Here is a 23,744-nt window from a genome sequence, read left to right on the forward strand (position 1 = left end):
GTTTCATTATTGTTTTCAGTCATAGTTAGTAGTTCGTATTTTTTGCTGTCAGACTGTTTTGGGGGACCAATTTTCTCCACCTTTATTTTTCATGATAAGTCCGTAATTTTGTATCCTGGCTTTTGGGACCACAAGGAAAGATCCTTGTTTCACCATCTTTGCCTACTGCCTATCTGTCTATCCTGCACCGCACTAAGGTCACACCTCACACCAACCCTTACCACATTCAACAAAATGGGTTACCAACATTTATAACTGCTGAAAATATATCTTTGAAATTGGAAACCTACTAGCCATTTTATTAATGAGTTAGGCCTACCAATGTATTATAACTTCAAAATATACCTTAAAAGAGAAGTAGAAGGAAACTTCTGGCAATTTATGAAACAGAGTTGCAAATGTATTTATAGCAGCTTATAATCTCCTCAAACATGCAATCACACAGAAATAACAAAATGTAATTTAATAGAAGGATACATTGGGATTTTTTGTTGATTGCAGTGTCTCAAAATCTTTAGCCTATCATTGGTATAGTGAGTAGCCTAGCTACATCAGATAAACAGGGGTTGTATTTTCTCCCCCTTTTTAACATTACAAGTCAGAATAGAAATTGACAACAGATGAACTATTTAAAGAGGAGGAAAACTGTTAAATGCTGTGCATTCTTTAGTCTCGATATTTTTACATCATCATTCAGCATTTGTCTGAATCTAAGGCCTGTAGAATCTCCGAAAATACATGGTTACTCATAGACACTCTAGCTTACATAACTCTACTATCCTCATTATCATGATTTATACAATTTAGGCTTAGCTTATTATGTTATCTACTGCTAGCTAATAATAATAATAGCTAGCTAGTGTTTAACATTACTTGCTAACACTAATAATAGCTACCACAGATTAAAAGGGTTAGCTAGTTATCTAATTTTTGCTAATGCACTAGCTAGTAAGTTAGTGTTAAAGTTGGAACACTAGTATACTGTGAGTGCTGGTAGTTAACCAACATGTTGGTTATTTTTCGTTTTATAAACAACTAATTGGCTGACATAGGTTACATTTTTCTTTCTATGAAGCTTCATCTGGTTTAGAATAAATCAGATGGCCTTCCCTGAACTATGCGATGTAGTAGGGAGTTGTAGTTTCCAGTAGTAATGCCAGAGAGACAGTGTTTGGAGGATATACAGTGGGGAGAGCAAGTGTTTGAAATTTGCTGCCCGATTTTGCAGAGTTTCCTACTTACAAAGCATGTAGAGGTCTGTAAATTTTATCATAGGTACACTTCAACAGGAGACCCAGATCTAAAGCAAATCCAGAAAATCACATTGTATGAATTTTAAGTAATTCATTTGCATGTTATTGCATGACATAGTAGTGATACATCAGAAGAAAACAGAACTTAATATTTGGTACAGAAACCTTTGTTTGCAATTTCCAGAGATCATATGTTTCCTGTAGGTCTTGACCAGGTTTTCACCTGCAGCAGGGATTTTGGCCTCCTCCATACAGACCTTCTCCAGATCCAACCCCAGGTTTTCAGGGCTGTTGCTGGGCAATACCGGACTTTCAGCTCCTCCAAGATTTTCTATTGGGTTCAGGTCTGGAGACTGGCTAAGCCCTCCAGGACCTTGAGATGCTTCTTACGGAGCCATTCCTTAGTTACCCTGGCCTTGTGTTTAGACGTTGTCATGCTGGAAGACCAGCCACGACCCTGCACAATGCTCTTACTGAGGAAGGGAGGTTGTTGGCCAAGATCCTCGCGATACGCTGGCAACCCCATCCACCCTCCCTCAATGCGGTGCAATCCCACTGCTCCCTTTGCATGACATCCCCAAAGAATGATGTTTCCACCTCCATGCTTCACGGTTGGGATGGTGTTCTTGAGATTGTACTCATCATGCTCCTCCAAACATGGCCAGTGGAGTTTAGACCAAAAGCTCTATTTTTGTCTCATCAGACCACATTACCTTCTCCCATTCCTCCCTGGATCATCCAGATGGTCACTGGCAAACCTGAGCTGATGATGCTAGACCATAATTCATTGAATCGCCCACTAAACTTGTCACAGTGGTCTTACGTGAGCAGACACGAGACTGAGAGAAGAAAGAACATGTGATCGAGAGGGATAGAAAGGAGTTTCTTCCTGAGCCTGAAAATGCCTGATCTAAGTGATTGATAGTTGGTATTCAGCAGTCATATAAGTATGCCTTATTGACTTTGAAAAACTACTAAAATTGTGATTTTGTCAGACAGCATAGGCAGCAGCTCTATAGAGATGCGATGACTTGGAATGAAATAATAAAGTAATCAAATAAAACAAGTAAAGTAATAAATGTCAATAAATGATTGTTAATAAGTGATAAGCAGTAATGGGCAGTCACTACCATCACGGGACTTGTATTAATTGTTTTATTCAGTGTTGTTACAGCATTCAACCCACATAATGCATAGTGCAATTAATGTCTAAAAAAAGAATAAAAACCAGAATCGAAAACCCTGACTCAAAAAGCACTCATTGTTCAGCACTAGTGTGCTGACAAATGATGCAAGCTAGCTAATTTACAGTGCCTTGCAAAAGTATTCATCCCCCTTGGCGTTTTTCCTATTTTGTTGCATTACAACCTGTAATTGAAATTGATTTTTATTTGGATTTCATGTAATGGACATACACAATATAGTCCAAATTGGTGAAGTGAAATGAAAAAAAATATTTTTTTCAAAAATTTCAAAAAAATAAATAACGGAAAAGTGGTGCGTGCATATGTATTCAAACTCTTTGCTATGAAGCCCCTAAATAAGATCTGGTGCAACTAATTACCTTCAGAATTCACATAATTAGTTAAATAAAGTCCACCTGTGTGCAATCTAAGTGTCACATGATCTCAGTATATATACACCTGTTCTGAAAGGCCCCAGAGTCTGCAACACCACTAAGCAAGGGGCACCACCAAGCAAGCGACACCATGAAGACCAAGGAGCTCTCCAAACAGGTCAGGGACAAAGTTGTGAGAAGTACAGATCAGGTTTAGGTTATAAAAAAATATCCAAACTTTTGAACATCCCACGGAGCACCATTAAATCCATTATCAAAAAATGGAAAGAATATGGCACCACAACAAACCTGCCAAGAGAGGGCCGCCCACCAAAACTCACGGACCAGGCAAGGAGGGCATTAATCAGAGAGGCAACAAAGAGACCAAAGATAACCCTGAAGGAGCTGCAAAGCTCCACAGCGGAGATTGGAGTATCTGTCCATAGGACCACTTTAAGCCGTATTGTCAAAGTTGCGTCAATTCAAATCTGGTATTAGGAACAAAAGAGGTCAATACACGTCTTCTAATTAGACTAGTATTTTAATTAATGCAAAACCTTCAATGGTAAATATGATGTTCGTATATACGGGCTCTCTGAAATACCACGCAGGGCAGACAGAGAACTAATCCATTGTTTCAGATTGTTCTTCAAATACTCGGACAGTTTTCAGTTCCCGCTCTCTGCTGGGCCTATCAGGGTAGAGACTGAGCGTGGTTTAAACTTACTCAGCCAATCCGTTGGCGCACCGGCTAGTCCCAGGCTCTTGGCGCATCCCTGTTGCCAGGCATAAGTTCTTATCATAACAACCTGTCATGGTGAGAAGAGCCAGCTCCCCTAGACACCATTCCTACATCCAAGGATGGTTCACAGACAACAAAGAGGCAGTGTTCGTATCTGTAAGAAATACAAGTCTTATCTGTCCTTCCCCCTAACGTTCCTTACATGAATCACAGCCTGTTATGTGAAACAATTCTGGCGGTCAGTGCGTACAAACCTATGCTTATCATTAATGCATTCCTTCTAAGCTATTCATCACATACAGATCCAATTATTAGAAAATAGAACCCCACAATCCCCCTTTTCACACCCACTGGGTGTGAACCCAAAATAAGAAAACACAGGGTGTCAGTCCATCTACACCCAACTTGCAAATTGTTGGTTACCAGTCACCAAGGAACTTCAAACCATCACATAAGGAAAGACAAACATTCACAATGGTTAACTTGATTAATAAAGCATAAAACACAGGATTAATAGAACACAAAACATAAGATTATTAAAACATAAAACACAAACAGGAAGTACATTTGGCCCCCTTTAGACACCCTCTAGAGTGTCACTCACCAAGCCTGGTAGGTCATATCCTTCATTCCCTAGGGTCGGAGTCCGGGATTGGGCCGTATCTCACCATCTGTTGGGAAACCACCTTCTCACCTCCTTTTCTCACCAACCCTCAGACACAGGAAATAAGACAACATCCACAAAGAACAAGTATACCCATAGAAGCTATAACTTCACCCAGAATAGTTACAACAATAGTTTTCCATTTACCAAATATGTTATCTAACCAACCGTTTATGGAGCTATCAATACCAGAGTTCTCAGCCAGTTCGTTCATCGGCGTGGTGAGTCCCTGAAGCTCTTTGGTCACGGACCCGTCCGGTGCTATGTTGTTTGAGGATGAAAGTACAGCACATATATCAAACAGAACACACAAACTCCGCCCCGCTCAGCCAAAGCATATCTAAAGCTATTCTATTCTGCCATGTCATTAGGCTAGTTGCCGCTAAGTCTGCTCAGCTAATCCCTTTATTGCATCACGAGTGTGGTTTATAAATCTTTGCTGGTTATAATAAATATAATTTATCAATCTACGATTTTATTAATTGTTGACCACCAAAAAGACTTGATTCAAACCCAGCTGCCATCTGATTCCTAGCTTTGAATTTGTTCTGGAACCCCTTGAGGCACTCCTATCCCATCAAATATAATCCTTTCATCAAAGGATCCCGGGAGGAGGTCCCACTTTCTACGTGAACCAACTCACCAGTCTCTGACACGTTTGATTGTTTGCATATGTAGGTGAGTTCACAATCAGTTATCACCACACAACCATCAGATGTCAGCACGGGCCTGGTTTTGGTTCCTAAAATCCTCTGGCTGCAACAAAGAGGGAGATTAGTCATTGTCCACGATCGTCATACACAGAGGACCAAGGCGCAGCGTGGAATGCGGAACATACTTTTAATTTGAATGATCACACGAACAAAAAAACAAACGAACACGAAACGTGAAGTCATTGGTTACAATACAAACCATATGGAACAAGATCCCACAAACACTGTGGCAAAAACACAGGCTACCTAAGTATGGTTCCCAATCAGGACAACAAGCAACAGCTGATTCACGTTGCCCCTCTGATTGAGAACAACCCACACCGCCAACATAGAACCAAATAAACTAGATAAACACCCTAGCACACAAAACACATAGAAACCACACACCCTGGCTCAACATAACAGAGTCCCAGAGCCAGGGCGTGACAGTCATGGTCTCTTTAGTTGTGATATTCTCTGTGTGGGAGCAGGAGCTAAGATGCCCTACCCTGTATCCTATCTTACTAGTCCTAGAAAAACAATTAGAATCCCCTGAGACTTCAAACGGAGGCAACCCAGGTCGGATGACTTTGTTATCGGGGGATACAGATAGTGCAAGTTACTACAATACTCTTTCACCACATTCCCAGGTGGCTTGCATGGAGGATAAACCCGACAGAGAGTCAAAGCCTGTCAAGGGGAACGGAGTAGATGTTAACCTTGGTTTGGCTGTCCCACAGGCATAACAGTCCTCTTTAGACATAGTTCTTGCCAGATACTAAATCCATTCCAACCACAGGTCAAGATTTCTACACCCTGTCTCCACTGTCCTACTTTCTTCAGGTCTATAGTTTGCTACTATCTTTACACAGCCGATCTCACACTCCCTTAGAGAGGTTTACTCTATAGGGTGCCCCAGTTGAAGAGGATATCTCACTTGTTCAGGTCTGTAACCTGTTTTAGCGTACTTCAGACCTCCAGACAGTACCTACCCAGGGTCTCACTGCCATTTCTGGTAATTCCCTACTTTCGCTGCCAATACTACAGCCCTAAACTGTGTATGGAGATTGACATACCCCCCCCGCTCGGTATGAGCAACTACATAGTCCCAGGATGTGCACATGGTGACATACATATGGTGAGCCTTTCCTAAAGTCCCTAGTACTTCCCCTTTCCCTATGTCTAGCTGTCTCCTATGCCTTCGTAGACTGTGCTCAGGTATTATTTTATCAACTTGTGTTAGGTTAACTACTACTTCTGGCCGATCAGGAGGGTTTGAGTGTGCTAGAATATGGCCCCCATAATCAGACAGCCACCTACCGTCACGGAGACCTGTGAATCCCCACCTCGCCCTGAGAACAGTCAGACGCCAGAGGCTAACCCATTGCTTTACCTTCTATCGAACTCCACAGGGATGATCAGACAGGGTAAAGGGGAATTCTTTGTTAAGGAGCCAACCCCCGAGCCCTAGTGGTGATCGGTTCTTTCTCCTAACTCTGTGTTTGTTCATCAGGTGTAACTGGGGTTTACCTTTGCATGTTGTGTGACATGCACCCAGGTGGATCTAATAGGACTTGATAGGGCCTTCCCAACAGGCCTGCTTCCAGTTTTTCTTCTTTTAGGGACTGGATGCTCACCCAGTCTCCTGGTGAGATAGAGTGGTCACCTTCTCCTTTAACGTTCACCTGTGGGGCACAAAACCTCTGACATACGGGTGTGGTTAATTAAACTATCTTCACACATACATGTTCAGCTCAATTTCTATTGTTGTTGTTGTTTTTTTAAAGTATTTTGTCCTCTCCCTTCATATATATTTATTATTTAATCCTATAACTCCTTTTGACACATGATTTGCCCATATGCCAATATTACCACCTACCCCTAAACAATCACTTAGGTAATTCATTATCCAATTGCCATCCCCCACTCTCTCTTCTGTTATTTTATGGTTTAAATCATATATATTATTACCAAATTATAATCTTCTTCACACTTTTCACAGTACTATAACTTACCCTCAACTTAGTAAAATAAACTATCTTAAAGTCCCTCCTCTCATGCCTTTAGAATTTACTAGTGTGGAGTGATTAATTAACACCAGAAGGTTAAAACAGAGTTCAGAGGCAATTGAAATTATTCAACGAACTGTTCCATCTCATAGTATACCAAACATTACCATTATTCTAAATATTAATTCGAAATATTTCATAAATGTTAGTTATCCCAAGTGTTCATTAAGTCCTCATGACATTCATTCTCATAAGAAATCATATATACCCCAAACTCAGCCAAAACCTACAAAAAAAAAACTCCATAAAATTCACTGTGTGTGCTCCTCTAAGACCTATCACCCTTGACCTGCTGAAAACCCCCCCAAAATTGAAACAACAAGGCTTTATAAACATCATACTAGGTGTGTTGTTTTTTGTTTGAAAAACCCAATTTGAAAAACAACAACCACAAATAGCCAGGCCTCACTTAATTTGGTAGCTCACTTTTATGACCTAAATACTGCCTAACTGAGATGAGCTAATCTCTTTCTCCTGGTTATAATCTAAAGATGGTAGTACACACAAAACATGATACAGATATCCCCAGTCTTAACCCATCAATAATTGTTTGTATCAATCTAATAACTAGTTCATTAAACCACTCAAAATTCCTCGAGTATACAATGATTATTTAATTGATTACCCTAACTCTGCTACATGTGATCTCATCTCAAATGATCCATTATCAATTATTTGTTCAACCCCCTAGGAAAATCTCTCTCCCTTCTATCTGGGAGTTCTACCTCTACCAGCTATTTCTCCTAGTGGCCATTAAATACTCTGCTCCCGTATGTTCTTTTTTTCTTACTCTATCCTGTCTACTATTCCGCTCATGATGGATTGCATATCTCTTGACCTCGCTACACCGAAGTAGTTCCCCATCCCACTAAAGTCCTCTTAATATTCCTGCTTATTTCTGGTCTCATTCCACTAAGAAGATGCTATTTTTTTTAGCTGCTGATGGTACGGAGTATCATTTCCCTGCCCCTGGGGGAGGCTCAGGTATTTCACTATTTGCGTTAAATACATTTCTCAGTCTCTCTAAGTATTGGCTGATGGTCTCACTGTCTTCCTGTTTACATTCATGTACTTTGGAGAAGTCAGCATGTCGATGGTAATGTTCCCTTAAATTATTACACAACTCAGTTATTTTCTCAACATATTGCCCATCATTTGCCCATGGTAGGACTGCTCCATTGGCATCCCCTAAACTGTGTATCTCCTCTCTACTCTCCCTGAGTTCTGTAATTTCCTTCTGTAAAACTGCTTGTTGTCTCATCTTCTCCTGCCTCTCTCTGCTTTTCAGCTCTTTCTGTTTCTCCTGCTCTTGCTGTGTCTCTAAAAAAAAATGTTCCTCCTTCTTTTTTTTTTCCTCCTCAAACTGTGTACTTATAACCAATGTTTTTTCAATCCATCATCCTAATAGTAAAAACGATATCCCATTGTTCACATAACGAAACTAAATTATTTTTTAGAATCCACCATTTATTTTCATCCACCACTGGTGTTACTCAACCTATACAATAAAGTAATAACCATTTGAATTCATCAAAGTACTTCCTCTCAGTAAAGTCTCCCGACCTCCACTTTTTCCCGCCAACCAGAGCCACAAATCATTCTCCTTTGTCCTCAACTCAACCCTCACAGCTCTATCGCTACTTTAGTTCGCCATCCAATTTCTTCAACCGTTCTCTCTGATTCGGCCCTAATCAATAAAACAAACACTTGATATCATTGATAAGCATACATTTAAGGATGATATTCCATAATGTCATTCGTACTTGTAACATATTTTCATAGACCTATCTAGAATACTACTAAAGCTATCTTATGCAACTTTTAATACACGTAAAAACTCTCTCTCTCTCCACCCATTCCCTATTGAATAAGTGAGTTTTTAACCCCCAACCACGCTCCAAATCTTCCATTTAGCATTAACCAAATACTAAGTAGTATCCGGTTACCATTCAGCCCAGCCGTTGAATTCCCTCATACACACATATTTCACCTTATGCCATTCAAATGCCCAACAAAACATAAGTTCAATGGAACCCTCTATTGGCTCTACTACTATTTATACATTACTTCTATAACCACTTTAGTTATGGTCCGATTACCCATTAAACCTTATCACATGATCAAACAACGCCACAACCTTAAACTCATATGGGGCAGCAGGCAGCTTAGTGACCAATAGCGCCACGCCAACAACCAAGAGGTCGCCGGTTCCAATCCCCGAGCCGACCATGCGAAAAATCTGCCGATGTGCCCTCGAGCAAGTCACTCAACCCCAATCGCTCCTGCAAGTCGCTCTGGACAAGAGCGTCCGCCAAATTACCGCAAATGTAAATATTTTCTACTTTCTCACCCATGATGTACGTCTACGTTCGGGTGAGCAAGCCCATACGTATATATCGTTATACATTTATAGGTACCTCTCAAACAATCACCCCGTGGTGTTCCCAGATAACTCCCAGTCTATCATGGCTCCAAAAGCCACACTTTCGCTGTCTCCAGCCCCTCCCCTCGCAACTCTCTCTTTCCGTGTCCAGTGGGAAGAGGCTCTTTTGAGGAGCTAGTGTTTCCAATATTCTGCCGTTATTTAAGGTACTTTAGTCTATTTATTTAAATCAAATCATTCCCACCTAATTAGTTAAAGTTGGTGCACGTTTATATTTAAACGATAAACAAATTATTTCAGTCTAATTGTTTAACCAGTATTTTGCAGGGTCAAACATCAAACGTTACATCAAATAATCAACCAAAAAGCCTCAACCCAAGCACCTAAAACCAGTATTATGCTATGTCTAACACCAAAGCACAGTTCAATCATATCAGCTCAAACGTTTCAGTTCAGTCACACAATTCATCACTTTAGCTTTATGTTCCTAATTGTTATTAACCGGTTATGTGGTTTAAACCACAAACCCAACAGTTATCCCCAAATTATACAGTTTGGACAGCCACAGACGTATTTGATTCCCAATTAGTTTTCTATCAAGGTATATAGGTTTATCATTCACACTCTCATGCATACGACAACACTCGCACTGTCTAACTTTTTTAAGTAGTACCTCCTATGGGTGTCTTTTTGTTAACGTTTGCACAATTTAAACTTTATTTCCTAATTGTAATTCTCATTATTTACTGTTTTAAAATATTCTTTGTATTCACAGCCAAAAATGGTACACAGTTAAACGTAGTATACAGTTATCACACAGCAAAAATAGTACACAGTTATCGCACTCACTCACAATATACAGTCATAATCCTATCACACAGTCAAATATGTCACACAGTCATAAATGACACACTTACACTCCACACACAATCTATTTGGGCACACAGCCTCTTCTATTTGGGCACACAGCCTCCTCTACTATCTTCAAAATACTCTGCTGAACCTAGCCGTACCCTCGAAGTTACGGACCTAGCCAGTCGCTAGTATTTATCTAAAATTTCCCGAACCCAGCCATATCCTTGAAGTTATGGACCTTGCTGGTGTAATTCTTCGAACCTAGTCGTACTGACGTAGTTACGAACCTTGCCGATAGCAATTACTTAAATCAATTATTCCCTGTATCTCCGAACCTTAGCCGTATTGTCGCAATTACGGACCTTGCCGATAGATGTCAGTATTGTCTCCTGAACCTAGCCGTACCTCACAGTTACGGACCTTGCCGGTAGCACAAATACTCTCTGGTACCATGGTTTAACATCACATTCACCAAAGGTTTGCATGTCACAATATTGTGCTTATCTACTCATAATAGTTTCATAATTTAGTTCACTTACATCAAACAGGTGTTTCACAAAATTCATTTGGATAAAGCCAATGTGCAGAACTTTAGTTATATAACAATAGGTGTCTGCTTACCTTTTTTTTTAGTAGTCCGGACTCTTTGTGAAACACACCGTCCAATGACAGAGATGACCAAATGGGCCGGACAATACCTAGCAAAGTCCCTTTACCAGATCACGTCGGAAGTCACCAATTGTCAAAGTTGCGTCAATTCAAATCTGGTATTAGGAACAAAAAGAGGTCAATACACGTCTTCTAATTAGACTAGTATTTTAATTAATGCAAAACCTTCAATGGTAAATATGATGTTCGTATACGGGCTCCCTGAAATACGCAGGGCAGACAGAGAACTAATCCATTGTTTCAGATTGTTCTTCAAATACTCGGACAGTTTTCAGTTCCCGCTCTCTGCTGGGCCTATCAGGGTAAGAGAATGAGCGTGGTTTAAACTTACTCAGCCAATCCGTTGGCGCACCTTTCGGCTAGTCCCAGGCCCTTGGCGCATCCCTGTTGCCAGGCATAAGTTCTTATCATAACAACCTGTCATGGTGAGAAGAGCCAGCTCCCTAGACACCATTCCTACGTCCCAAGGATGAGTTCACAGGACAACAAAGAGGCAGTGTTCGTATCTGTAAGAAATACAAGTCTTATCTGTCCTTCCCCCTAACGTTCCTTACATGAATCACAGCCTGTTATGTGAAACAATTCATATCAGTACAGTACAAACCTATGCTTATCATTAATGCATTCCTTCTAAGCTATTCATCACATACAGATCCAATTATTAGAAAATAGAACCCCACAGTATACTCCACAGAGCTGGGCTTTACGGAAGAGTGGCCAGAAAAAAGCCATTGCTTAAAGAAAAAAATAAGCAACCATGTTTGGTGTTCGCCAAAAGGCATGTGGGAGACTCCCCAAACATATGGAAGAAGGTACTCTGGTCAGATAAGACTAAAATTGAGCTTTCTGGCCATCAAGGAAAACGCAATGTCTGGCGCAAACCCAATACCTCTCATCACCCCGAGAACACCATCCCCACAGTGAAGCACGGTGTGGCAGCATCATGCTGTGGGGATGTTTTTCATCGGCAGGGACTGGGAAACTGGTCAGAATTGAAGGAATGACGGATGGTGCTAAATACAGGGAAATTCTTAAAAGGAAACCTGTTTAAGTCTTCCAGAGATTTGAAACTGGGATGGAGGTTCACCTTCTAGCAGGACAATGACCCTAAGTATACTGCTAAAGCAACAGTCGAGTGGTTTAAGGGGAAACATTTAAATGTCTTGGAATGGCCTAGTCAAAGCCCAGACCTCAATCCAATTGAGAATCTGTGGTATGACTTAAAGATTGCTGTACACCAGCGGAACCCATCCAACTTGAAGGAGCTGGAGCAGTTTTGCCTGGAAGAATGGGCAAAAATCCCAGTGGCTAGATGTGCCAAGCTTATAGAGACATACCCCAAGAGACTTGCAGCTATAATTGCTGCAAAAGGAGGCTCTACAAAGGGGGGTGAATAGTTATGCACACAAGTTTTCTGTTTTTTTGTCTTATTTCTTGTTTGTTTCACAATAAAAACATATTTTGCATCTTCAAAGTGGTAGGCATGTTGTGTAAATCAAATGATACAAACCCCCCAAAAATCCATTTTAATTCCAGGTTGTAAGGCAACCAAATTGGAAAAATGCCAAGGGCGGTGAATACTTTCGCAAGCCACTGTACCAGCTACCTATCTAGACAGTACCTGAGTTCAAAGGTTAGATAACTAGCTAGCTAGTGTGCTAATCCAAAAAGCTAGCTAAAGAAATTGCATGGATATTCTGTCATGTTGATGTTAGCTAGTGAAGCTACATAGCCAGCAAACATGATCTACTTAGCTAGCTAACTATATCATGCCAAAGATGATCTCATGCTAAATCGTCTAGCAGAATTTCTATATTCAAAAATACATTTTAGGTTTTACATACAGTTGAAGTCGGAAGTTTACATACACCTTAGCCAAATACATTTAAACTCAGTTTTTCACAATTCCTGACATTTAATCCTAGTAAAAATTCCCTGTCTTAGGTCAGTTAGGATCACCACTTTATTTTAAGAATGTGAAATGTCAGAATAATAGTAGAGATAATTATTTATTTAAGCTTTTATTTCTTTAATCACATTCCCAGTGGGATTAGTATTTGGTAGCATTGCCTTTAAATTGTTTAACTTGGGTCAAAGTTTCGGGTAGCCTTCCACAAGCTTCCCACGATAAGTTGGGTGAATTTTGGTCCATTCCTCCTGATAGAGCTGATGTAACTGAGTCAGCTTTGTAGGCCTCCTTGCTCGCACACGCTTTTTCAGTTCTGCCCACACATTTTGAGGTCAGCGCTTTGTGATGGCCACTCCAATACCTTGACTTTGTTGTCCTTAAGCCATTTTGTCACAACTTTGGAAGTATGCTTGGGGTCATTGTCCATTTGGAAGACCCATTTGCGACCAAGCTGTAACTTCCTGACTGATGTCTTGAGATGTTGCTTCAATATATCCACATAATTTTCCTTCCTCATGATGCCATCTATTTTGTGAAGTGCACCAGTCCCTCCTGCAGCAAAGCACCCCCACAGCATGATGCTGCCACCCCCGTGCTTCACAGTTGGGATGGTGTTCTTCGGCTTGCAACAACCCCCTTTTTCCACCAAACATAACGATGGTCATTATGGCCAAACAGTTATATTTTTGTTTCATCAGACTAGAAGACATTTCTCCAAAATGTATGATCTTTGTCCCCATGTGCAGTTGCAAACCGTAGTCTGGCTTTTTTATGGTGGTTTTGGAGCAGTAGCTTCTTCCTTGCTGAGCGGCCTTTCAGCTTACGTCGATACAGGACTCGTCTTATTGTGGATATAGATACTTTTGTACCTGTTTCCTCCGGCATCTTCACAAGGTCCTTTGCTGTTGTTCTGGGATTGATTCGCACTTTTCGCACCAAAGTACGCTCATCTCTAGGAGACAGAACGTGTCTCCTTCCTGAGCGGTATGACGGCTCCCTGGTCCCATGGTGTTTATACTTTTGTACTATTGTTTGTACAGATGAACGTGGTACCTTCAGGCATTTGGAAATTGCTCACAAGGATGAACAAGACTTGTGGAGGTCAAAATTTTTTTTTCTGAGGTCTTGGCTGATTTCTTTTATTTCCCATGATGTCAAGCAAAGAGGCACTGCGTTTGAAGGTAGGCCTTAAAATACATCCACAGGTACACCTCCAATTGACTCAAATTATGTCAATTAGCCTATCAGAAGCTTCTAAAGCCATGACATAATTTTCTGGAATTTTCCAAGCTGTTTAAAGGCACAGTCAACTTAGTGTATGTAAACTTCTGACCCACTGAAATTGTGATACAGTGAATTATAAGTGAAATAATCTGTCTGTAAACAATTGTTGGAAAAATTACTTGTGTCATGCACAAAGTAGATGTCCTAACCGACTTGCCAAAACTATAGTTTGTTAAGAAGAAATGTGTGGAGTGGTTGAAAAACAAGTTTAAATGACTCCAACCTAAGTGTATGTAAACTTCAGACTTCAACTGTAATGCTAGCTAGCTTACGTTTCCCAGCTAGCTAGGTAGTTTCTTTCGCACAATCTAATCTCAGACTGTATGCAGTGTTGCCAACTCCTCAGTAAGGGAAGTAGCTATTGGCTGTCCTAAAAGTCGCTAGATGTCGCTAAATGACGTCATCACCTAATTTGCATAATTGGCCATGTGCATGTAATTGTGATGGACGCTGTAGGAGAGAGGAATAACTTTGTGGGAGAGACAAAAAGTGAGTAAAAAACACCCTAAATATGTTTAGAACTACAAATGAACTTTCTTCTGTCGATTCTTTAAAAAAAATTTTTTTACATTTACATCCCTCCCTGAATGTAAGCCAGGGCGGGATCAGCCATTATCTATTGTTGAACTGTGCAACCATTAAAAAATAAGGTTGCATGATGATACATAAGGGTTCAATATTATACGCATTTGTAGATGCATTTATAAATGGTTAATAACTGGAGGTAAATAGTGGCTCACTATCTGGCAGGCACTGACTGCCTATCGCACTATTTTGACCATTAATTAATGGTTTATAATGCATTTACAAATGATTTTAGATAACCCGTTAATAACGGAATTACAAACCCTTATAAACCCTGTACAAATGGAACCTTATTGTAAAGTGTTACCATTTTCTATCACTACTTAAGTCTATTTCTGAAAAACCTCTGATAATTGTGTTGGTTCATAATCTTATCCAGTCTGTTCTTGTTGCACACATTCAAATGACTAAACCAGGCCACCATAGAGAAATAATGAGTATATAAACACAACAGTAAGGAGAAACAGCTACTTTCACAGCAGCAGATATAACATCAGAAGATTTCACAATGTGTTATTGTGGTCCCGTGTGGCTCAGTTGGTTTTACTAGCACTTGCAACACCATGGTTGTGGGTTGGATTCCCACAGGGGACCAGTGCAAATGAAAATGTATGCACTCACTACTGTAACTCACTTTAGCGTCTGCTAAATTACTCAAATGTAAAAATGTTATTTGAGGGGCCTTTTGAAAATGTGTATTTCATTTTTAAATCCATCAATACATTTTAACACTTGTAACACACCTGTCACACCTCAATGTATAGCTACTATTTCTGAATATGAAAAAAATGCAATGAATGAAAGCAGAAAGAAAATCTAACTTTAAATAAGAGGCTTCATTAATTGAATTACTTATATGCATCCTGAAAAGGTAGAATGACACACAGAGAAGGGCACACCTGTTTGGAAATCCTCAAGGTCAAACATATTTAGCCATGATATGATGTCATGGTACAAAATGTTTACATGCACACCTCACACATGTCATGTTTCACACACGTTTCAAGGATTTCCTGCAGAATTCCCACCTGATGTGCAGCAACCTCGACTGTATGGGAGATCATATGGAATGATAGTGACAATGTAGCCTATTTATTTCTCATAGTGGTTGTGAAAGGGTTCCATAATAGCGAATCCCACAACCACAGACAGAAAATCCTTTATTATACAGGATAAAGGAAATGTAACATTGTTCTGTTACTTTTGCATTTTGGAAGTCTGAAACAATGACATGAGGGGAGGAGGTTACAATCATTGTAGAGGGAGAGACCAGTACAGTCAAGGATGGTAGCCTATTTGTTTTCCTACTACTTAAGTCTATTTCTGAAAAAACCTCTGATAATTGGGTTGGTTGCCCCACTATGACCCCAACATTTAACGTTTTAGTCATTTAGCAGACGCTCTTATCCAGAGCAAAACCTTTATAATCTTATCCAGTGTGTTCTTGCACACATTCAAACGACTAAATCAGTTCACCGTAGAGAAAAATAAAGTTAACAACAATAAGGATATAGCAAGCTACTTCTAGCCCCATCCATAGGCCTACAGTATAAGACCTATTATGAATTAGACAACATTTGATTACTCTATGTGCACAAGAGTAATGTGATATCTACAGTATATTGAATGAGAGAACACACTGACACATAATGGAGTGTATGGGCTGCCAACAAAGATTTCACTGCAGCAGATATTACATCAGAAGATTTCATAGTGTGTAATTTGAGGGGTCTTTTGGAGATTGCCAACATGTTGTGTATTTAAAAATAAGTTGATTTCTGTTCAATGAGAAAATGACGAAAAAGATCCATCAACAATGTTTTACGTTTTTATACACCTCAAAGTATAACTACTATTTCTGAATATGAGAAAAGCAATGAATGAAATTAGAAAAGGAGAATGGCACACAGAGAAGCAAACACCTGCTTTGAAATCCTCAAGGTCGAACATAAGAACACAAAAAGTTTACATGCACACCTCACACATGTCATGTTTCACACCCGTTTCAAGGATTTCCTGCAGAATTCCCACCTAATGTCCTGCACTGTCAGCATATTTTTGTGCTCACATTTCCTTATTTGGGGATCCGTTATATCTACGTGTATATGCCTGAGGAAAGAATATAAAAAACGACCCTAACTACTGCCATTTCACCCATTCCTTCTCGGAGCTCTGAGGTAAGGACTGTGCTCAATATTTTTTTATTTATTATTATTTTTAGTCATTTTAGCAGACGCTCTTATCCAGAGCGACTTACAGTTAGTGAGTGCATACATTATTATTTTTATTTTCATACTGGCCCCTCGTGGGAATCGAACCCATAACCCTGGCGTTGCAAACGCCATGCTCTACCAACTGAGCTACATCCCTGCCGGCCATTCCCTCCCCTACCCTGGACGACGCTATTCATACTGTATATGTGTGAGCTTCAATGACTAACACTATGGCTGGTTTTAATGCTGGTTTTCCCTATGTGGTTGTATTATCCTACAGTCCTTTTGCTGCCATGTTTGTGTTCAAGTTCACTGTGGGTCTCCTGGCCCTGATGCTGGTGTCCTCTGCCTGGGCTGAGGAACTGACTGAGGTGAGTGACACAGGATACGGAGCTACCATGCCATAAGATCGCTGCTTTGCTAAACTCAATCAAACAGTTAATGCATATTCAAAGTAACACTGGGACCTACCGGGACCCCAGTAACAGTGGGACCTTAAAAATACTTCACACAATAAATACAGTGAGCTCCAAAAGTATTGGGACAGTGACATGTTTTGTTGTTTTAGCTCTGTACTCCAGCACTTTGGATTTGAAATGATACAGTGACTGAGGTTAACGTGCAGACTGTCAGCTTTAATTTTAGGGTATTTTCATCCATATTGGGTGAACCGTTTAGAAATTACAGCAATTTTTGTACATAGTCCCCCCATTTTAGGGGAACAAATGTGTATTATGTGTATTAAAGTAGTAAAAAGTTAAGTATTTGGTCCCATATTCCTTGTATGCAATGACTACATCAAGTTTGTGACTCTAAAAATGTGTTGGATGCATTTGCTGTTTGTTTTGGTTGTGTTTCAGATTATTTTGTGCCCAATAGAAATTAATGGTAAATAATTTATTGTGTCATTTTGGAGACACTTTTATTGTAAATAAGAATAGAATATGTTTCTAAACACTTATACATTAATATGGATGCTACCATGATTACTGATAATCCTGAATGAATCGTGAATAATTATGAGTGAGAAAGTTACAGACGCACAAATATCATACCCCCCAAAAAAATGCTAGACTCCCGTTATTGTAATGGTGAGAAGTTAGTATGTCTAATTAGCATGTCATGGGGGTATAATATTTGTGATATGGATGAAAATACCCTCAAATATAAGATGACAGTCTGCACTTTAACCTCATAGTGATTGTATAATTTCAAATCCAAAATGCTGGAGTACAGAGCCAAAATAACAACAAATGTCCCAATACTTTTGGAGCTCAATGTATATTCATGTATTTTGTTCTTCATGAGTTCATATACTCTATATTAATTTTATATGCATTCTCTTTGTCATTGTTTGTATTTCACGTTGTCATCCAAAGTTTGAAGGTGAGAAAAAACTGTTTTGGCACTATCTCACATTACCAAGCATATAAATAATAAAAACAATGTTGTGTCATGATTTAGCAGACTTAATGGATCTAATGTTCTGTCTTACAGAGAATGTTGTGGAAGAAGACACCTCTGCTGAGCTCTCTGTTGGTGAGCTGCTGACCAGAGCCAACAGGGACCTCAGTAAGTTGGTTCATTGCTCAAGGAATAAAGAGCGTGCAGATTAATTATTTGGGACTAGCCCCCAGAGTAACCTGTTCTCCATGTTCTTTACTCAAGCCCCCGAGGCCGATGAGCCTACTCTGATGGGTGACATTGCCATGCCCTCTGAGAAGAACGCTGACCCCTGCACCGGCCGCGGGTGTATGTGGCAAAAGTACAGTGATGGAAGAATCTGGGTGCCCTATGTCATTGCCAACCACTTCTGTAAGTCTTCACTTTTTGTGTACATTTAATTTCATATGTTGAGATATTGTACAAGCGATACAATAATTTCATGACAATAATTTCACTATCTCTTGTTGTTAATTTGATCTCTACAACAGCATCTCGTGAGATAGCCATCATCCAGCGTGGTCTTGACTCATTCGCCGAAACTACCTGCATCCGCTTCTTCCAGCGCCAGAATGAGAGGGACTATCTCAGCATTGAGTCTCGTAGCGGGTGAGCCTGCATTTAAATAACATCATTAAACAATTAGAATATCAAATCAATACATATGTAATTTAATTTCCCTTTGAGGATCATAATCCAAACCTGCACTGTCAGGTGATCCCCACCACCTTTATCTCTTATGAACCCATTATCCTGAGGTTTCCTAAAACACTTACAATGAATTAGATGATTAGGGTAGGCCCTATTTCTGGCCTTGGATTGGTGCACACCTTCACCCTCCTCTGCTCTTCTTCCCAGGTGCTACTCTTATGTTGGCCGGTCAGGGTAATGCCCAGACTGTGTCTCTGGCCCGTCAGGGCTGCCTGTACCACAGCACCGTCCAGCATGAGCTCCTCCACGCCCTGGGCTTTAACCATGAGCAGACCCGCAGCGACCGTGACAACCACATCCATGTCTACTGGGAGAACATCATTGATGGTTTGATACCATGCATTTATTCTGTTTCCCTTTAACTAACTTCACTTTACATGATAAGAGAGTGCCTCTATCTCTAACTGCTAATTCTAACAAAAGACAATGGATTTGTTCAGTTGTATTTTTTGGGGGCTGCATAATACTTGTCAGCAAACCTGCTTTTTGTTTTTCAAGCTGTAGTGTAATCTATAGATCTATAGTTGTTCATTTCTGTTATCTATTGTTGTTCATTTCTATTTAGTATTGTTACTGATCATTGATCTTGCTCATAAAGTAGGGTGCGACACAGCCTATCAGCTCTATGAACATTTTGTCTTTAATCTGTTTATCCCAGACATGAAGTACAACTTCGACAAGATCGCCACCCTGAACCAAGGAACTCCCTATGACTACAACTCTGTCATGCAGTATGAGAGGTCAGCTATGTGATGTCTTTCTGATAATTACAAATATTTCTGGAATGGACCCCTACTATACATACATTTCCATCCATTCCTCAGTGCACTTTCATTCAGGCCAAGATATACTGTGGCTTCAGCAGTGACATTGTTGAGTAGGCCTAAATTGTGTTGGATTGTGATTTGTGTGGTTACAGGTATGCCTTCTCCAAGAACAACCGCCCCACCATGGAGCCCATCCCCAACAACAACGTGTCTTTCGGCGAGGCCACCCAGATGAGCAAGAATGACATCGACAGGCTGAACAGGCTGTATGGCTGCTGTGAGTACTGCCACACTGAACAATTTACAGTACTTGGGTTTGGATGGTTAAAATCTAGGCCAAGGCTGCGCGACCGGAGCAAACCTCCTCGTTCCGCCCCCCTGGATGCCTCTTCCCCAGAGCTAATATAGCTGTAATATATCTAAAGCTTAATAACTGTGAGAACTGTGACATTGAGGGTGGGAGAATATATCACAATGGACATAGCTTTATGTGTAGGATTAAATAATCACACATTTTCTCTCCCCAATAGAAACAGTTGGATACCTGTGGTCTCACTTCCGATGGACTCAAGATCATTCCGCTGAAGGAGTAGAGTGACCTCTAGTGGTAGAACTATTAGAATGTAATTTGCCTCAAAACATCAAGACTGCAACCTCCAATAATCACAATAAATATATGATCAACTGAAATCAAAAAGCTTAATCTGTGTTGATCCTTCCATTTCAAAACAGTTCTCCAAATATGTCTCCATACAACATGCTTTACTCAACATAAGTATTCTAATGCTTTGAACAAGTATTACAGCAACTATGGAACATCTTCACAGTAACCAGAAACAGCAACATTTGTGGCTGTGTTGAATTGTTTTATAACCAATACAATCAAGTATTTTGTGTTTACTTCAAACACGAAATAATTAGAAAAGTATTATAACCAGTTAGAGGAAAACAAAAAAAATTGACTTCTCCCTCACAAAATTTAACTCATCTCAACAGAGAATACATCAATATAAAATTTGAATGCACATTATCATCTATAAAAGTGTACAATATCCATAGTTTATCCAAGTTTTCTGTCATTCCCTTATAGTACATAGTATGAATTTAGACAGTGAAGTTATTACGTTTAATTTGGCTCTATACTCCAGCATTTTGTTTTATATAAGGCGACAGTACAGAATGTCAACTTTTATTTGAGGGTATTTTTATTCATATCTGTTTTACTGTTTAGAAATGAAAGCACTTTATGTATATAATCCCCCCATTTTAAGGTGTCATAAGTATTTGGACAAAATCCCTTATAGCGTATTCAATTTAGTCAAAAGTTGAGTATTTGGGCCAATATTCCTAGCATGCAATGACTACATCAAGCTTGTGACTCTACAAACTTGTTGTATCGTTTGCAGTTTGTTTGGGTTGTGTTTCTTAAATGTTGTCTGGTTAATCTTCGGACTTGTCACTCAACATACAGTCTAGGGGTTCAATTCAATACGTATTGCAGAAGTTGCAGGTTATAACGGGATTGAAATGTAAAAGTAATGCAGTCTCCGCGAACTCGGGAACATTGACTTTAGATTTATACTGCGCTGCAGCGCAGATCTTCAGTGCTACGGACTGAATCGAGCTCTGGGTGATCTAGGAATAGGAACTCCAAGGCCGTCCTCCATACACTGTTAGGCTCTGTTAGCCGTGCACCACCCGGCCTTCCCACAGTTCATGTAGGAGGGTTGCTTTTTCCTCCCTTACATTGCCAACACACATCTTCTTGTGACAAACCCATCCTATTGTAACCTAATGAGAGTAAAATCAAATTTATGAAAAACTTTCAACTGAATACCTTTTCCATTGGCTTCTCTGACATTTTATCCAATATTTGAAATAATATACAACCATATCTTCGTATCTATCTCACATTGTAAATCCCTTTGCCATACAATTCTCAAATTTTCATGTGTCATTATTAACCTTTAAAAGCATTTTGTAACATAAGCGGCCAGGGGTAAATCTGCTTTGTTCACAGCACTGTTTTTGCAGAAGTAAGGGGCGTATGCGTTTGAGGAGTGTGATGCCTCTGTAATTGCTGCACACTCCCAGGAGCCAGTCTTTGGGGATTGTCATGGTCTGCCAGATGGAGTTGATAAGGCTGTGCAGCCATTGGACTACGGCGGGCCCCACTTTCACTAGGAGCTCAGCGGGGATGTTGTCTGCACCTGCTGCTCAGCCTAGCTTCAGTTTCCCTAGGGCCTCCTCAACCTCTTTTTTAGGAAGGTGGCTCTGACTTGGTGGTGGAGTCTTCCACTGTGGGGCAAGCTCATCTAGTAGTGGAGGGGAGGTGGAGCAGGGCGGTTGAGGAGTGTGGAGAAGTGTTTACTCCAGTGCTCGAGTTGCTGTTCCGGGGGCCCCAGCTCAGACCCATCGAGTGCCTTCACTGATGCCATGGGGGTGTAGTCTTCCCAGTGAGAACCCGGAGGGTTTTGTAAAGAGCTCAATGGTTGCTTGCCTTAGAGGCAGAAATAACTGAAAATATCTCTACAGTTTTGAGCAGCAGTTGGATTGATGACATGGGTTTTTTAATCGGCAATAGAATGTCATCAGCATATAAGGAAAGCACCAAACTCATTGTGAGAGCAATGAATGAATAGCGGAGACCAGGGTTGGTTATCACACTTTTTACTCTTGTTTCTCAGCACCAGTATATCTTACAAGAATCTTTTCAATATTAGGAGAAAGACCAAGGTCTTGGGTTGAAATGGGGACCCTTTTTATCCTCATATCTTATTCCAACATGGAGTTATAAGCCATCAAACACACTCCGTCCACCTGTGACAACCAGCCCCATTGCCTTTTGTAACATGAAATGAAGCAACATAGCATACAGTCTTAGAAATAGCCTTTCTTTGACAGAACGATATACCTAACAAAATTCTGCATTTTATGCCTTGATAATAACATATGACATTTATAGTACATTTGTGTGTGTATGCGTGTGTTTGCACATGTATGTGTGCATGTGTGGGTGTGTGACAGAAAAAATATATGTGTGTGAGAGGGAGGCAACGAAAGGGAGCTTGGGATTTATTGTTTACTGGCAGTGGCAATGTCCCCGAACAATATGGTTACAATGGGTTGTATTGTGACAAGGGTATATTCATGTAAAAGGCCCCATGAGCAGTAACATAGGAGCACAGCAAATTTGGTGTCAAATGAAACTAAGTCTAGGCTAAATTTTTGAGAAATTAAGGCATACTGTATATACATTTTTCAAGGAATAAGCAAAGGCTTTGATTTCTGGTCTTAGAAAACACTAGAGTATAGTTCAGTACAGTACAGTACAGTAAAGTACAGCACAGTACAGTTCTGTTACCATAATTATATTGATTGTGAGTTGATTGTGACAACCAACCCCACATTCCATGTTAATTTTGATGCTTGTTAGTTACCAAGTAGATCGACCTAGGAACTTTCCTCTTTTTAACAAACATATTTGCTCATTGATACTCCCAAAATGCATACATTTACAAAGAAAGTAACAAGATTTGTTTTTTATTTTTACCTATGAAAAACACATTAATTCCCCTCACCTTAATGTTTTGTCATGCTGACATTAATTGACCAGTTGGATGAGTTCTTTCAAAGAATTCACACATTTTACCATTAGAATTATTACACAGCGCTATTTAGTTTGGGAGTAATTAGCACTATGACAACCAACCCCTGAGAAAACCAACCCAGGTCTAGCCTAATCCATTGAGTAAACAACAAAATAGAGGCCTAAGAAAATATGAAGATTGTTTGTCACACTTTCACTGTCCACCATTGGCTTTAAGTTTTTTAAAGTTCTGTCTGTATCAGATCAGCAGTGTAGTTCTGATCACAGGAGAAAAGGGCCTTTATCAAAGTGTCTGTTTTGGTCTCAGTTTTGTGCATTCTCTGCCATTCCTTCAAAA

General features: G+C 40.0%; 1 pseudogene; it reads left to right on the forward strand.

Moving 5' to 3' along the window:
- Positions 1–16,729: 16,729 nt before the first annotated feature.
- LOC123484225 lies at positions 16,730–20,472 on the forward strand (annotated as a pseudogene).
- The last annotated feature ends 3,272 nt before the right edge of the window (positions 20,473–23,744 follow it).

This window comes from Coregonus clupeaformis, unplaced genomic scaffold (genome assembly GCF_020615455.1).
Source record: "Coregonus clupeaformis isolate EN_2021a unplaced genomic scaffold, ASM2061545v1 scaf0238, whole genome shotgun sequence".
Taxonomy (NCBI): domain Eukaryota; kingdom Metazoa; phylum Chordata; class Actinopteri; order Salmoniformes; family Salmonidae; genus Coregonus; species Coregonus clupeaformis.